The following is a 16,318-nucleotide window of genomic DNA, read 5'->3' as shown; positions in this document are numbered from 1 at the left end:
GGTGAGTCTCCTGTGGGAGAGGTTTGGCCGAGCACATGTGGACCTTTTTGCCACCGCAGAGAACACTCAGTGTCAGCTGTGGTTCTCAGTAACCAATCCCCCAGAACCACTTTGGCTGGACGCCTTTACCCACAAGTGGCTAAGGGTACAACTGTATGCCTTACCTTCATTTCCTCTGATTGCGGCTACTCTAGACAGAGTTCAGGAAGCAGGACACCAGCTGCTGCTGGTTGCCCCGAGATGGCCCAACTGCCACTGGTATGCAATGATGTAGTCACTGCTGGCAGGTCCCCATGGGAGCTTCCCCAGAGATCAGATCTCTTATCGGAGGCACGCAATGGAACACGAACCCCTCACGCCTACGTCTATGGGCTTGGCCGCTGAACGGCGCAATTGGAACAGTCTAGATCTCCAGCTTGCTTTATTAGGTGTCCTAGAGAGCTCAAGAGCACCTTCCACCTGGATGGCTTATGTGAAGAGGTGGCAACTGTTCTGTCAGTGGTGTAGTGATCTGGGCCTCTCTCCTGAATTGCAGCAGTCCTTCATTCTCTGCAGATGTTATCTGAAGCTATTCCACAGTTTTTGCCGAAAAACTTTCACCCGGATTTTGTCAACAAGACGTGGTTATTTTAGCATTTTCTCCCTCCACTTTCTCGGTAGAGGAAGGGCACTTCATTGCCTTATGCCCAGTGAGGGCCTTAAGGACCTTATGTGTAGAGGACTCAGATTTTTAGGTCCACTGACCAGTTTTTTGTGTGTTTTTGAGAAAGAGTAAAGGGCAGACTGCTTGTCACATTTGATCATTGACACAATTATAATGGCTTATAATCTCGCTGGTCTCCTCCTACCTTCCATGTTGGTAGCCCACTCCACAAGAGGAATGGCAACATCCTGGGCATTACTTAAGGGCATTTCCCTTGGCAGTTATCTGTGCAGCTGCCAACTGGTCATCAGCTGGAATTTTTACCAGTTTTTACTGTCAATGTGGCTGCGTCGCATGGATTGGGGCCAGTGGTGCTTTAACCAGCCTACGTTCTTTAGCTCTGGATACATAGCAGGTGGTGATGCTCACATTGCTGAGCCTTGGGAACCGACATCCTCTGGTATAGTCCCATGAGTATTGTGACTAATATATTCCAGACAGTGAAACAGAACAAAGATTACTCATGTAAACACAGTTCTATGAACAGAGGGACTATGCTAGTCCAGCTGTCGGTTACCTTACCGCCTCGGGAAGACTCGAGGAAGGGGTGTGTAGCATGCAGGTATTTAAAGGAGTGCTATGCACAATTATGTAATTCCTCTAATAATTCAATCTTGGTTCATCCTGCCGCGAGGCGGAAGGAATTTCCATGAGTATTGTGACTAGCATAGTCCCTCTGTTCAAAGAGCCGCAGTTACGCAAGTAACCTTCGTTCTTTCAAGTGAATGGAAAACGTACTGAACTGCAAGTCATTAATTTAGTCATGTCAGACTCAAAATGAAACAAAAATTGTTACTGTGTTATCTGTACTTAAGGCTTGTGAGATTTAAATTAGAGTAATTTACATTGTAATTTTAGAGTAATTTTGTTGTAATTAGTGATATTTTATAAAACATTATGAACTTTCCCAAGAATCTGTTCTGTTAAATTCTGAAATGATTTCATCATTTGGTAACAGACTGCAGACGGCAGTACATCCAATAAGAATCATTTCTACCTCAAAAGGACTAAATAATCATTAATGGAACCGTTAAGGGACCACATTTGTTAAGAGGAATCTGAAAAGAAATGGTTAAATTCCCTATGATTTCCGCACCTAGGAACAGAAAAGGAGTCTTTTAACAAAATGTCCAGGGTTCTCTTTTCCACGCAATGAAAATAGATGGTGACCAGTAGCTGTCAAGCTCCAAAAAGGACAAAGAAGCATCATAAAAGTAGACTTGTGCGCTATATTCTAAGTGTTTTAAAGCCATATAATAGCTTTGTATGAGGAACAGACCAAAATGTAATTCTTTTTTTTTTTTTCTGAAAATTTGCCTTCTGTTCTAGCTCTACCACATTACGTGCCACATTTGATTTGAAAGCTACAGCAGAGGGAAAGTTTTCAGTCAATGACAACTTAAATTTCAGTCTGTTCCTCACACAAAGCTGTCATATGGCTTCAGGAGACTTGGAATATAGGGCACTAGTTGTAAGGACTACTTTTATGGTGCTCTTTTCCATTTTTAATGGGTTTGGAATGACATGATAGTGATTAAATAATGATACAGTTTTTATTTTAAGGTGAACTATCCCTTTTATGTAGGGATGCACCGATATGGAAATTTTGGCCGATAAAATAATGAAGATTCATTATAATTGGAGGCCGATAGCCAATATATTTGCCTATAAATCTAAATCATATAAATCAACATTCTGTGTGCCAGATTACAAAAACAAAAGGCTCAGCTTACAAAGCCACGTCCAGAGCACTTCAAATGAAATCAAACATTTCAAATAAAACAAGCATTGCACTTCATTCAAACTTGTCAAAAGACCACAATAATAATGCAAACAAGTCTCAAACTCACTATCAACATGATAATATGCTTTAATTTACAAAAAGAATAAAGAAACAAAATGCATGTGTGGCATGGATAAGTAAAATGTAGTGTTTATTCAGACCCAATATGATCTTCTTAAGCAAATCTACAGCATGCTGATGTGTCATGTCATACAGAAAGCACCAATCAAAACCCTCAAGGTGAGTAGTGTGTCCCTGAAAAAGACTTAATTTATCCGATTTAATATATCGGCCAGATCTTTTCAACCAATAACCGCTAACTTTAAAATTCACATTTATCGGCAGATAACAATATGGCTGCCAATTTATCATGCATTCCTACTTTAATGTAAAATGTTTAACAGGCAGGTTATGTTTTTGCAGGAAGATCAACATATTTGCTCTAATCCCCAGTCCCAGACATCAGAGGATCGCAAAGTTGAGGCTGAGTTACTACATGGCAGTGATGTCAGAGAGGTCAGAGGCCAAAGTATGGGGGTGATGTCGCCTTCCGGAGGTGTCCAGCAGGTCAGCAATGGGAAGGGTGAGAATGTCAGCAATACTGTAGGTGAGTCCTATAAACCCTTTTTTCAGCATTTAGAGCCATGAGCGCAGGCTTCAGTCTATGTATTTTAACGTAAATATAAGACATAGTGCTGTTACAAGTGTAAACAGAAAATTAGATGTTTGGCAGAATGTTCAAGCTTCTCTATTCCATACAAAACATTAAAAAGCACAATAAAAGTAGTCCAAGTGACTCTTGCACTTTATTCCACGTCTTCTATGTGAGAAACAGAGCTAAATTAAAGCAGCTTAAAATCCTTGTTCGTGTTTTCATGGGTTCTCATGTGTTCTCATGTGTCATGTGACTGATCGCAACGTGGCAAGTTTGCAATTATGCGTGACCACAAATGAGATTTGAGATTTCTTAAAATCTATCAAATGGCTTCAAAAGACTTAAAGTACAGTTCCCAAGTCAGATGTACTACTTTTATAAAACTTTTAAAGCTGAAACACTCTTCGCATGTATGTGAATGCGGACGCTTCTAGTGACGCACGCTTGATTTTGCGTGTTGTTGTGTCAGACCGCAATTTATATGTACGCGTACATACTAGGGCTGGGCGATATATCGAATATTAATGATATAATCGAGATAATTTTGCTGACAATGTAAAATTGACCAGTATCATGAATATAGCGATGATTTTAGTGTGCTTTCATTTGGCCATTAGGTTTCATAAAGAGCGCATCAGTAAACTAATTTCACGATCCTTCAAGGCTGCACAATTAATCAAAATAACATCAACACGGCGAGTTGGTCTTATGTGATTATCAATCCACAAAAGGCTGTGAATTAAAGACAGATAAACAGTCTGTGTGTGATTCAGAACAAACCGGTGACACGCTGATCTGTGTGCACGTGCATGACGGTGCTCTCAGATCAGTTCACGTGCATTGTGAAATCAAAGTAATGCAGGTTCAAACATTCGTACAATTCCAAACATTAGTAACCACTGCAATATATTATACAAATCTACAAACATGGCAGCGTATAACAGAAAAGGAGGAGATTACAGCATTTCAGGAAATGCAGAACATTGTAAATTGTCAAATACACATTGCCTTTTCTGTCCCTGTCTCAGTCAGCTCCCTAGCTCCCTATATCGTGAATCAGTACAGTATATTGTTAACACAAATTCAGGCACTGGCAAGGGTGTTCATCCACTGAACATTGGGACACTTAAGACTCAATCTCCCATGTTCAGTGGATGAACACCCTTGCCAGTGCCTGAATTTGTGTTCACGATATACTGATTCACGACATAGGGAGCTAGGGAGCTGATTGAGACACAGGGACTCTTAAGACTCAATCACCCGCGAAACGTTAACAAGCTCGCGCACTGAAGCTCAGCTGTTACTAATCAGCACCATCTCTGTATAAATGGCACTATCATTCATTTTCGTTGAAGATTTTCAAACGTACAGTGTTATTATAACAGATAAATGGCATAAACACAGAAATAAAAATATAAAGGAGTATATTTTAAACCTTCTTTTAACAACTTAAATATTTAAAAGATTGTTTCACGTTCATGGTAATTATGAATGAAAGACATTACAAACATCTCTTTTAAAGAGAAAATAAGGCTTGTACTTCATAGTTTTGCACTTGCGCTCATCTTCTAAAGACTTGAGAGACTTCAGAAGACATGACGACGTTTCCGGTGAGGGAACTTAGGGAGAATTCCAATCGAAAGTAATCATCCCTATGCCCTACTCACTACGAAGGACAGAGCTCTTGATGTTGGCAGTCTGAAGGGAGCATGACCTACAGTTTGAATGTAGCCATCACTAAAAGTCTTGTGACAGGGCCCTTTGTGAAAAAATTTACTTTCTTACTTTTGTTTGGAACGACCCTCTGAGTGGCGTCCCCTTCTCGAAGTGCCCTTCAAGGGCACAGAAATGCTGTTTGGAAAATGCCCATAGTGAGCAATGATGCTCCCTGGTTTTTACAGTCATTGTGGGATTTTTTTAGGGAGCAAAAATTTTAGTGCACTGGAATGATTTTACAATTGAGACAGCCCTAAAAATGGCCGTCTCCCTGATGACTACTGAACTAGGGAGCTGATTGAGACCACCATGTGTCGAAATAAAAGCTCATTGTGAAGTTGAAGTAAATACAACAGCAATTTTAGTGTCAAAATAAAAGCCCCAGGTGGAGGTGAAGTAGACAGGACATAAATATATTACTTTTGTATAACACAAATACATATCAATCAATGAAAATTATTGAATTTCATTCTCGCTTGTGTTTATTTAATGAAAAACGAATTATTCTATTTTAATTTAATGTCTTTAAAATATTGAACCTACTTGGCTGCAGTGGCTGTTTGGATGAAATGATGGTTCCTCTGAAAAAAAAAAAAAAAAAACCCTTTTGAGTCATTTTAGAGCAAATACATAATTATCGAGATATATACTGAATATTGTCAATTTGCTGAACAATATAGAGATATCAATTTTAAGACATATCGCCCAGCCCTAGTACTTATGTAAAGTATGTTTCTGGCATTATGGTTATTTTCATCTTTTCGGGAGCTAGTCGTTGTAAAAATCACAAAAAAGTGAGCAGGAAGAAAGATTTCATATGACATTTTGGGTGAATGATCCCTTTAAAAGCCAGAGACTTTCACACTATTTACTTTCCAAAGAATATTTGTTCTTAAGAACTGACAACTATAGCCGGTTTTAGCATGTGTGTTTAGGATTGTTTATGGTGACCGTAATTATCGTGACTAACTTGTGTCCTATCACTTAACCTCTCGTACCTCACATTTCCTCTACACTTACTCACAGATGCTTTCTCATTTTATCTTCAAGTCCACTATTGTTTAAATTCCCATTTTTACTTCCTGTTATGCAGGGGCTTTTTTCTTTTACAACACTTTTTCTATTTTTTTCTTTTTTCTGATTTCCTTTTAAAGGTCATTGGCAAAACTCAATTGCTTGTGATAACAGTTAACGCCCTAAATAACAAAGTGTACATGGAAAAATGGGTAAGTGTACAAATACGCAAAAGTCAAGGGACTTCAGTCAACAAGCGGGGGAAGTATGTTTTTACAGCTTCTATCATAGGTGAGGGGTAACAGCCAGATTGGTTCTCCTCTGTTGCAACACAATAGTCCTGTTCCAAAAACTAGTGAGCTGCCTACCTAGACACCATTTTAAAGGGAAAGTTTACTTAAAAATAAACATTTGTCTTTGACCGTTGTGCTGTGCCTCACTGTTTTTTTTCTACATTTCCAAAAAATTTTAGCCACCATGTCAAGTTAAAAAGAACTTCAACTAGGGATGCACCGATGTATCGGCTGCCGATATTATCAACTAATTCTTGACCAATTTAAAACCATTCCCATATTGGTTATATGCATAAAAACACAGATATGAAAAACCGATGGTTGATTTATAATTATTAGTAACGATACTTTGTAAAAACTAAAATCTAAAGAAATAAAAGTAGCCACAATAGGGTTGGCACTCCTAAGAACGTAATATTTAATTTTTATTATTATGTTAATGTGGAAAAACTGCCAATGGACTTGACAATTGTTAAATGGCACTTACCTTTAGGATACATGATGAGCGAAACCATTAAAATTCGGCAGACTTTGACTTCTGAGACATCTGTATGATATCCATTAATGCTGCATGACTGATTGAATTAAAATGGAAATCGCAATATGGTAGTGTGATTTCTAAACCTTAAAAGGCTGTGTTTCTGCATTCAGCGCTTCAGTCAGCACTGTGTGAGCAAGCGACGCCCTATAGCAGTCTGAATGGCATTATCCACTGTCCATTATGCCACTATAATACAAAATTTAAAAGGGGACATTATTTATTGTTAGAACAATAAAAATATTTTGTACCTCTTTGGTAATATATATCGGTATCGGCTATATGTTTTTTTTGTTTGTTTTTTTCATTGGTATCGGCCCAAAATTTTCATATTATGATAATTTCAAATATTAAAACATGTTTTAAGACACCTGCTTCATGGTGCTGCGTCTAGATTTACATTGTTTTTTTTTTTTTTGCAAGGACAAGCAAAACCACGCTCATCACGTGAAGTGCACAGGACACTCAATTCACAATTTGTTCTAATTGAGATTAATATTTGCATGTTGCTAAGCTAAAAACACAATACTCTATTAATTATAAAACAAGACCACACACACATATATTGGGTTAAATAGTCCTAATAGTTAATTTAGTAAATAGTTGATGTTTTTATTAATACTTTTAGCTATAGATTGAAACATAACAATATTTAACATTTTAAGCAATTTATCTGCTATCTTGGACCAGAGACTGTATAGAATGAGACGGGACACTGGTACACTAATGAATTGGAGAAATTGTAATGCAAAATATGGCGGCTCTAGGAATGGAACTCCCGCCTTACAGTTAAAAAAGCCATTCACCTTTTTGATTCGTAGTCTGTCAGTTTACTCAAGAATGCCCATGCGAATTAGCTGGACCAGCCAGAAAAAGAGCGGGGTTTTTTTTAGTGCAATCAGAGGTAAAGAAGCACAATTTATGATACAATTGTTGTCAGATTTTATTGCTGATTTGAAATATTTGCTGGTAATCTTGACAAACTGTTTTTGAGATTTCGGTTTTTACCCGTTCAAGTAGATAGGAGCTGTACTTATCAATATCAATATAAAATATTTTCACGCAGGCTGCCCAGAGGAGGCCTGACTTGCCATAAAGGGACTTTGATTCCCATCGTTTAATGTTAGAATGTTGCTAAGCTAACAAAGAAATACTCTAATATTATTGGGTAAATATCAAACTCTTTATCGATACTTTTCGATATTGAATGAAATGTAAGAATATTTGCAATTTTACCCAACTCATACACTATCTTGGACACATTTTGTCTAAGGGAATCCCTTACGAAAATCGAGAGTTCATGGCAAATTTGCTGCACACTTGCTGCAGCAAATATAAATTTGAACATAGAAAATGTTCACATGCAGATGAGCTTTGCGGCATATTGTCCATTGTTGCCAAGGTTTGCCGGAGGTTTACAACTACCGGCGAAGAGCTTCAAACTTCTGCATCATTTGTGGCAAATCAAAAGCTCATAACGAGCGGCGAATTTGCGGCAAGTTTAGATTTTTTGTAAGGGATGCCTTCTAGGAATGTCTTTTTGAGGATAGATGCGATTTTGTCCTAGGGTGTCAGAGAAGGCAGCATAAGAACCTTATGGAACACCCTTTGCATTGGGAGTGCACCAATGAAGTCTCAATGTCAACATGAAACAAAGTTTGCAACCAATTTTCCTTTCATAATGTGATATATTTCAGGATATTTCAGAAGCAAAACCAGATATTCAACGATAAAAAATTTTTTAGTGCGGGCACTTGATATTATCAATCAGAAACTGATTGGTTAGTGGAAAGTAGGGCTGGGCAGTAGGGTTATAAAAATGATACAGTATCTTGATATTTTTCAACCTATTAACAATATTCAATACATATCTCGATATTTATGTATTTGCTCTGAAATGGCTTTAAAAAGGAAGGTCGTTTCCAAAGTATTACATTTTGACAAAAGAATATGATGACAAACCTTTTTCCTTTGTGCACTGATTATTCATTCACAATTATACCTGGAACATGTACTAAGAAAGTAAATAGGGTCCATTTCTATTTTATGTTGACTTAAAAATTCTGTCTAGGTTGGCAGCTCACTAGTGTTTGGAACAGAGCGACCCTGTTTTGAGTTGGACACTAAAAAGCACATATTTACTTTGTTCATTTATCTGTTTTAGGGTCCATCTATATCTACTCACCCGGAACGGTGATTCTGGGTTCCAACTCGGGTGATAAGCAGGAAGAGGCCAAAGTTTTTGAAGAGAACGTACCCCTCATCAGCACACCTCAACAGGAGTCAACTCCACCTTCAAATGAGATCAGGATACAAATGAGTGCACAGGAAGAGACAGAGGAGGAACTGAGCTTGAGTTTTCCTGTGCCAGCTACTGGAAAGTGAGCGCTTGAACATGCGGCTACATGTGTGAACTTCAGAATGGCCTTCAAGAAGGTCCCAGGTTGCCTTGTCCTTCAAATATGGACCACAAGTCTGTAAACCACATGGGTACTTGAGTCAAAGACAAAGACCTTCCTTACAAAACTGCAAAGATGTAAGATTCCAGTACTGGTAATGTGACAGGTTTGACTCCCAAGTAACACAGATACTGGTAAAATGTACAGGCTAATTGCACTGATTGTCGCTTTGGATTAAAGCATCTACGAATGCGTGAATATACAGTGCATCCGGAAAGTATTCACAGAGCTTCACTTTTTCCACATTTTGTTATGTTACAGCCTTATTCCAAAATGGATTAAATTAATTATTTTCCTCAAAATTCTACAGACAACGTGAAAGAAGTTTGTTTGAAATCTTTGCAAATTTATTAAAAATAAAAAACGAAAAAAAAAATCACATGTACAATAGTATTCACAGCCTTTGCCACGACACTCAAAATTGAGCTCAGGTGCATCCTGTTTCCACTGATCATCCATGAGATGTTTCTACAACTTGATTGGAGTCCACCTGTGGTAAATTCAGTTGATTGGACATGATTTGGAAAGGCACACACCTGTCTATATAAGGTCCCACAGTTAACAATGCATGTCAGAGCACAAACCAAGCCATGAAGTCCAAGGAATTGTCTGTAGACCTCCAAGATAGGATTGTATTGAGGCACAGATCTGGGGAAGGGTACAGAAAAATTTCTGCAGCATTGAAGGTCCCAATGAGCACAGTGGCCTCCATCATCCGTAAATGGAAGAAGTCTGGAACCACCAGGACTCTTCCTAGAGCTGGCCGCCTGGCCAAACTGAGCGATCGGGGGAGAAGGGCCTTAGTCAGGGACGTGACCAAGAACCCAATGGTCACTCTGACAGTGCTCCAGCATTTCTCTGTGGAGAGAGGAGAACCTTCCAGAAGAACAACCATCTCTGCAGCACTCCACCAATCAGGCCTGTATGGTAGAGTGGCCAGATGGAAGCCACTCCTCCGTAAAAGGCACATGACAGCCCGCCTGGAGTTTGCCAAAAGGCACCTGAAGGACTCTCAGACCATGAGAAACAAAATTCTCTGGTCTGATGAAACAAAGATTGAACTTTCATGTCTGGAGGAAACCAGGCACCGCTCATCACCTGGCCAATACCATCCCTACAGTGAAGCATGGTGGTGGCAGCATCATGCTGTGGGGATGTTTTTCAGCGGCAGGAACTGGGAGACTAGTCAGGATCGAGGGAAAGATGAATGCAGCAATGTACAGAGACATCCTTGATGAAAACCTGCTCCAGAGCGCTCTGGACCTCAGACTGGGGCGAAGGTTCATCTTCCAACAGGACAACGACCCTAAGCACACAGCCAAGATAATAAAGGAGTGGCTACGGGACAACTCTGTGAATGTCCTTGAGTGGCCCAGCCAGAGTCCAGACTTGAACCCGATTGAACATCTCTGGAGAGATCTGAAAATGGCTGTGCACCGACGCTCCCCATCCAACCTGATGGAGCTTGAGAGGTCCTGCAAAGAAGAATGGGAGGAACTCCCCAAAAATAGGTGTGCCAAGCTTGTAGCATCATACTCAAAAAGACTTGAGGCTGTAATTGGTGCCAAAGGTGCTTCAACAAAGTATTGAGCAAAGGCTGTGAATACTTATGTACATGTGATTTTTATTTATTTATTTTTTTCCTTTGATTTTTTTTATTTTTTATAAATTTGCAAAGATTTCAAACAAACTTCTTTCACGTTGTCATTATGGGGTATTGTTTGTAGAATTTTAGGAAAATGAATTGAATCCATTTTGGAATAAGGCTGTAACATAACAAAATGTGGAAAAAGTGAAGCGCTGTGAATACTTTCCGGATGCACTGTACAAGATGAAAATAGTCAAGTAATGAGTTGTAATCATATGTTTAAAAAAACTGCACATACGGAGGAACATTTATGCTTGAATAAGTCTTAAATATGTAATAAGTGCCTGAATTGCTGCTGTGAATTTTTTTTGTTGTTGAATTTTTGGGTCTGTGCCAAAACCTAGTAAGCTGCCTACATATGAAATTGAAATGGAACCTCATAAGTGACTGATCTGGAATATTCTACAGGGGCAGCAACTCAAGCATATGGCACTCGACTTAACGCAATTGATTTCAGTACAGGTGACGCAAGAGGAATGAGGCGGTTCTCTTTTGAGCATGAATATTCTTGGGTGAAATAGTCAGTTTTCTATTATTAAAAAAATGATTGTTACTTTTCAGTATTAAACTAAAGAGACCCTCACACCGTGTCATAACCGGATGCGACACATGATAAAAGGTATCTTTTCTATGTTAATTTGAGTTTTGTACTAACTAGCCTCGACACGCAATGAGCAACAGGGAATTGTATATTTGACTTGGTTTCTATTTTTGCAGCATTGCACAAGGCAACCCCGTCCACAAATTAACTCTCATGGGTCTTAAATCCTTCTCATAACAGTATATTAAAGCCAGCATCTCACTAGCCAGTTCAGAACAACTTGAACAACAATTTGGCAGAGGGAGTCATACCAACCAACTGTTGTGCTTGAGATCTCGCTCTCTTCAATCGGAGGTCTGTCACACACACACCAATTCAGAGTGGTGGAAGGCTGACAGATATTCCGGTATTGTGCCAAAACCTGACTGCCCGCCAGATTCTGATTCCTCGCTACCTGATTGGCCCTTATCCCTAAAGCCCATCACTATAACCACCCCTAACCTCATTGGTCCCTAACCCTAAAGCCTATTCCTGCACCTTCCCCTAAACATAAGGATACTAGGGAGTCAAAATTATCCACTACACCATATGTATGTCCATACACAGCTTAAATGAGAAATGTATTATTTTCGATAAACCGACTGTTCCACCTGACTGTTCTGATTTCTGTTTGATTTTATTATCATATATTATCATTTTAGTGTATGAGGGTGCTGTGTCGTGTCCTGTGTGGACAGACAAATTGCTTGTCGCTGGAATCTTTTCAAATTGAGTCTGGTTATGACATGTTGTCAGAGGACAGGGAGGGTGTTTATTTTCTGAAAAGGTTTTCCATTCCCACACAAGAAGTCATAATTTTATATCTGAACTAAAGTTACTGTAGTAAATCATGGTCAATTTTGTAGTTACTATGTTTTTACTACAAATACCATTGTTCAATTATGGCTACTGTAGTAAAACCATGGCTAAATATTTGCAAGGGAACGCAAACTATTGCGAGGAAATGCAAAATTGTTTTGAAGGAACGCAAACTATTGCAAGGCAACACAAAATTTATTGCGAGGGAAGGAAAACTATTGAGAGGGAACGCAAAACTTATTACGAAGAAGCGCAAAACTTATTGCTAAGGAAGGAAAACTATTGCAAGGGAACACAAAACTGTTGCAAGGGAACGCAAAACTATTGCAAGGGAACACAAAACTGTTGCAAGGGAACACAAAACTGTTGCAAGGGAACGCAAAACTGTTGCAAGGGAACACAAAACGTTTTGCAGTGGAATGCAAACTAATGTGAGAGAACGCAAAACTTATTGCAAAGGTACGCAAAACTATTGCGAGGGAACGGAAAACTATTGCAAAGAAACACAAAACTTATTGAGAGGGAATCCTAAATTTATTGCGAGAGAACAAAAAACGTATTCCATGGGAAAACAAACTATTGCGAGGGAATGTAAAACATATTGCAAGGGAACACAAAACTGTTATGAGGGAACACGAATCTTATCGCGAAGAATTGCAAAACCTATTGCTAGGGTAGGAAAACTATTAAAAGGGAACACAAAATTTTGTGCAGGGAAATACAAACTATTGAGAGGAAACGCAAAACTGTTGTGAGGGAACACAAAACTTATTGTAAAGAAACGCAAAACTTATTGTGAATTCACAACCGTTTTATAACACCTGTAACCATAGTGACAGTGACTAAAGTAAATATTAAAGATGGCGACATCCATAACACCAGCATGTCTTATCACAGTAATATTGCATTATTTAATAAACAAGTCCGAATGAGGCGCGAGTTCATTCATCAGATCATAATTAGGCGACAGTAGCTTTGCGAGATATTTCAAAACTATTTCAGATAATAAATTCCCTCCATGTCCTCTAAGGTGCTCTGTATTCATCAGATTATTCGTATATTTATAATAAAAAATGTATCTCACTTAGTCTGCAATGTTGAATTTTATTTTTATTTTTTATTTTTTTTTAATTATTTAGTATTGATTCCAAATGCAAATTTAAACAAATAACACAAGAATACACGGAATCAATCTTGATTTTTTTTTCAGTATGACAGTATGTGTGACACAAATTGCGTCATCAGCACAGATGTGCGGCGTGTGTGTCGTGTGCGTCGTACTAAAAGAGTGTTAAAAAAGCAGTTGTAATGTGAGTAACCGGTCCTGCTCTGAACGGGATTCGAATTGGCGTCTCCGGCATGGGAAGCGGGCGCACTAACGAGGAGACTCAAGGCTACATCCTCTAGCGTCAGTCACTATTGCGCCTCTTAAGGCCAGGGGTGTGAGGTTTACACATACCGCACAGCTATCACATATCAACTGGCTCTCATTACACTCACCCCACTAAACCTTACTCCCATTCAGATCACGACACCACTGTTAACGGTCCTGCTCGACGTGCACCGAACGGGATTCGAGCCGATGTCTTTGGCATGGGAGGTGGGCGTGCTAATGAGGAGACTAAAGCCTCTAGCGTCATACGCTACTGTGCCTCTTGAGGCCGAGGGAGTGAGGTTTAGGTACGTACCAGCTGGCTCCCGTTACAAGCGTATGCATCAAATACATCCCAATTAATTCGCGGTCAGAAAAGTATACTCAGAAAGGCAACATGGTCGGCCAAGCTCGATCCGATCCACAACGCACAAAAACTAAGTATTCCTGGGACTTTAAAATGCTGCCTCCAAAGGTAGCTCACTAGGTTTTTGAACAGAACCATTTAGTGTGTTTTAAAACCTGTTTTTCCTCTTAGAGACATTGTGTCTGCACACTGTTTATGACAGAAGCACATACAATAAGGGTGAGAAAAACACCCACAGGTGTTATAAGTTTTCACATATTATATTTTATAAAACAGATGTAGACAATACAATGTAAATAATATTTGTGTATTGTGGCTTGTTTTATTAAGTTGCCTAGGGTTTAAAACCACGTTAATGAATGGATATGTTTCTAAACAGGGTTTTGTTAAGCATGTGTAGGTGTTTAAAATGCATGACTAAAAATACCACACCTTTAGAAAGAAGGTGTCTGATTTTACTAACGTAGGAGGTCTGGGCAAACTGTGTTTACCCTGCAACCTTTTACCGCACATATTAAATATATCATATATCTGGCGTTGCAATAGTGTGCCTTCATGAGGCAACTTCATAACTTACATTTCTCACATCCTCTTAATGGGGTACAGTATGTGTGTGTGTGTGTGTATGCGTGATCATATATCAGTTTTATTTATTTTGGTTTGTTTTGCTTGTTTGTTTTGCAAAGGCATTGTTTTATTGTAACATTTAGTAAAGGAATGTTTACTCATGCTTTATTGATAAAGTAAAAAAGTTTATTCCTTCAACAAGTAAACATCAAGAGATCAAGACTTCTTTTAAGAGTTTTCTCTCTTACCTATTTTCTGTATAATTCTATATATACAGTTGTGCTCAAAAGTTTGCATACCCTGGCAGAAATAGCGAAATTTTGGCATTGATTTTGAAAATATGACTGATCATGCAAAAAAACACACACAGGTTTAAATGGCAATTAAAGGTTCATTTCCCACACCTGTGGCTTTTTAAATTGCAATTAGTGTCTGTGTATAAATAGTCAATGAATTTGTTAGCTCTCACGTGGATGCACTGAGCAGGCTAGATACTGAGCCATGGGGAGCAGAAAAGAACTGTCAAAAGACCTTCGTAACAAGGTAATGGAACTTCATAAAGATGGAAAAGGATATAAAAAGATATCCAGAGCTTTGAAAATGCCAGTCAGTACTGTTCAATCACTTATTAAGAAGTGGAAAATTCGGGGATCTCTTGATATCAAGCCAAGGTCAGGTAGACCAAGAAAGATTTCAGCCACAACTGCCAGAAGAATTGTTCAGGATACAAAGAAAAACCCACAGGTAACCTCAGGAGAAATACAGGCTGCTCTGGAAAAAGATGGTGTGGTTGTTTCAAGGAGCAAGGTCAAAACAACCTTGAGCTGAACACGCACAAAACGGTGGAGATGATTGTGGACTTTAGGTGGAACACCCCAACATTGACCCCCCTCACCATTCTAAACAGCACTGTGGCAGCAGTGGAGTCATTCAGGTTCCTGGGCACTACCATCTCACGGGACCTGAAGTGGGAGACCCACATTGACTCCTTTGTGAAAAAGGCCCAGCAGAGGTTATACTTCCTTCGCCAGCTGAGGAAATTCAACCTGCCACAGGCGCTGCTGATACAGTTCTACTCAGCAGTCACTGAGTCTGTCCTCTGCAGCCACAATAATTGTCTGGCAATAACTATGTGTGATACACAGTTTAGTCTTCATATATTTATCCAACACATCCAACCTCTTCTGCCATTTCATTCCTCTGAAAAAAAAAAAAAAAAAACATTTGCACTGTACATAACAGATTTGTATTTACACTGTACCTAATAGACTGTATTAGATTTGCACTACCCATGTGTATGTGTGTATGTGTGTGTCTGTACGTATGTGTATAATTATTTTTTATTTTTTATTATTATCTATGTCTTGCTGCTGTTTTTGTATTGTTTTGTATTGTTGTACACTGGAAGCTCCTATCACCAAGACAAATTCTTTGTATGTGTAAGCATACTTGGCAGTAAAGCTCATTCTGATTCTAATTCTGAAATGCTGTCTAGATAGGCAGCAAACTAGGTTTTCAGATGTCTATGATGTCCAAAAATGCCACCTAGGTAGGCAGCACACTAGGTTTTGAGACACCTATGATGTCCAAAAATGCTGACTATGTAGGTAGAACACTAGAGTTTGTTAATTTCTATGATGCCCAGAAATGCTGCCAGGTAGGCGACATGGTAGAATTTTAATACAATGCCAGAAATGCTATCTAGGTAAAAAGCATGCTGAAATTTGTATATGTCTAGGATGTCCAAAAATGCTAAGTAGGTAGCCCACTAGAATTTGTATATTTCTATAATGACCAAAAATGC

The sequence above is a fragment of the Myxocyprinus asiaticus genome, chromosome 35 (genome assembly GCF_019703515.2).
Source record: "Myxocyprinus asiaticus isolate MX2 ecotype Aquarium Trade chromosome 35, UBuf_Myxa_2, whole genome shotgun sequence".
Taxonomy (NCBI): Eukaryota; Metazoa; Chordata; class Actinopteri; order Cypriniformes; family Catostomidae; genus Myxocyprinus; species Myxocyprinus asiaticus.
The sequence above is the reverse complement of the archived record's forward strand: the minus strand, read 5'-3'. Positions refer to the sequence as shown.